Source organism: Musa acuminata, unplaced genomic scaffold (assembly GCF_036884655.1).
Source record: "Musa acuminata AAA Group cultivar baxijiao unplaced genomic scaffold, Cavendish_Baxijiao_AAA HiC_scaffold_327, whole genome shotgun sequence".
In the NCBI taxonomy this organism is placed as follows: domain Eukaryota; kingdom Viridiplantae; phylum Streptophyta; class Magnoliopsida; order Zingiberales; family Musaceae; genus Musa; species Musa acuminata.
The window spans coordinates 7,501-10,000 of NW_027020586.1; positions in this window are offsets into that span (position 1 = coordinate 7,501).

Genomic DNA, 2,500 nt, shown 5'->3' on the forward strand with positions numbered 1-2,500 from the left:
CGGGCCAAAACTGGCCATTTTTGGCTGCGCGAGCGAGCGGCGAGCGGCGAACAGCGAGCGAAGCGAGAGGCAGCACCGTCCCTGCTATACGAAAGCCCCATCCAGCCCTGTGCCACCCGGGGGGTTCCAGGGTGCTGAGATGGCTGACGTTTTGCTCCGCTCACGACGGTCACCGCACCACGCAAGAACAGGCCAAAAACTGGCCAAAACAGCCCAAAAACGGGCCAAAACTGGCCATTTTTGGCTGCGCGAGCGAGCGGCGAGCGGCGAACAGCGAGCGAAGCGAGAGGCAGCACCGTCCCTGCTATACGAAAGCCCCATCCAGCCCTGTGCCACCCGGGGGGTTCCAGGGTGCTGAGATGGCTGACGTTTTGCTCCGCTCTCGACGGTCACCGCGCAATGCAAGAACAGGCCAAAAACTGGCCAAAACGGCCCAAAAACGGGCCAAAACTGGCCATTTTTGGCTGCGCGAGCGGCGAGCGGCGGACAGCGAGCGAAGCGAGAGGCAGCACCGTCCCTGCTATACGAAAGCCCCATCCAGCCCTGTGCCACCCGGGGGGTTCCAGGGTGCTGAGATGGCTGACGTTTTGCTCCGCTCTCGACGGTCACCGCGCAATGCAAGAACAGGCCAAAAACTGGCCAAAACGGCCCAAAAACGGGCCAAAACTGGCCATTTTTGGCTGCGCGAGCGAGCGGCGAGCGGCGGACAGCGAGCGAAGCGAGAGGCAGCACCGTCCCTGCTATACGAAAGCCCCATCCAGCCCTGTGCCACCCGGGGGGTTCCAGGGTGCTGAGATGGCTGACGTTTTGCTCCGCTCTCGACGGTCACCGCGCAATGCAAGAACAGGCCAAAAACTGGCCAAAACGGCCCAAAAACGGGCCAAAACTGGCCATTTTTGGCTGCACGAGCGAGCGGCGAGCGGCGGACAGCGAGCGAAGCGAGAGGCAGCACCGTCCCTGCTATACGAAAGCCCCATCCAGCCCTGTGCCACCCGGGGGGTTCCAGGGTGCTGAGATGGCTGACGTTTTGCTCCGCTCTCGACGGTCACCGCGCAATGCAAGAACAGGCCAAAAACTGGCCAAAACGGCCCAAAAACGGGCCAAAACTGGCCATTTTTGGCTGCACGAGCGAGCGGCGAGCGGCGGACAGCGAGCGAAGCGAGAGGCAGCACCGTCCCTGCTATACGAAAGCCCCATCCAGCCCTGTGCCACCCGGGGGGTTCCAGGGTGCTGAGATGGCTGACGTTTTGCTCCGCTCTCGACGGTCACCGCGCAATGCAAGAACAGGCCAAAAACTGGCCAAAACGGCCCAAAAACGGGCCAAAACTGGCCATTTTTGGCTGCACGAGCGAGCGGCGAGCGGCGGACAGCGAGCGAAGCGAGAGGCAGCACCGTCCCTGCTATACGAAAGCCCCATCCAGCCCTGTGCCACCCGGGGGGTTCCAGGGTGCTGAGATGGCTGACGTTTTGCTCCGCTCTCGACGGTCACCGCGCAATGCAAGAACAGGCCAAAAACTGGCCAAAACGGCCCAAAAACGGGCCAAAACTGGCCATTTTTGGCTGCACGAGCGAGCGGCGAGCGGCGGACAGCGAGCGAAGCGAGAGGCAGCACCGTCCCTGCTATACGAAAGCCCCATCCAGCCCTGTGCCACCCGGGGGGTTCCAGGGTGCTGAGATGGCTGACGTTTTGCTCCGCTCTCGACGGTCACCGCGCAATGCAAGAACAGGCCAAAAACTGGCCAAAACGGCCCAAAAACGGGCCAAAACTGGCCATTTTTGGCTGCGCGAGCGAGCGGCGAGCGGCGGACAGCGAGCGAAGCGAGAGGCAGCACCGTCCCTGCTATATACGAAAGCCCCATCCAGCCCTGTGCCACCCGGGGGGTTCCAGGGTGCTGAGATGGCTGACGTTTTGCTCCGCTCACGACGGTCACCGCACCACGCAAGAACGGACCATAAACAGGCCAAAACAGCCCAAAAACGGGCCAAAACTGGTCATTTTTGGCTGCGCGAGCGAGCGGCGAGCGGCGAACAGCGAGCGAAGCGTGAGGCAGCACCGTCCCTGCTATACGAAAGCCCCATCCAGCCCTGTGCCACCCGGGGGGTTCCAGGGTGCTGAGATGGCTGACGTTTTGCTCCGCTCACGACGGTCACCGCGCCATGCAAGAACGGACCAAAAACAGGCCAAAACAGCCCAAAAACGGGCCAAAACTGGCCATTTTTGGCTGAGCGAGCGAGCGGTGAGCGGCGAACAGCGAGCGAAGCGAGAGGCAGCACCGTCCCTGCTATACGAAAGCCCCATCCAGCCCTGTGCCACCCGGGGGGTTCCAGGGTGCTGAGATGGCTGACGTTTTGCTCCGCTCACGACGGTCGCCGTGCCACGCAAGAACGGACCAAAAACAGGCCAAAACAGCCCAAAAACGGGCCAAAACTGGCCATTTTAGGTTGCGCGAGCGAGCGGCGAGCGGCGAACAGCGAGCGAAGCGTGAGGCAGCACCGTCCC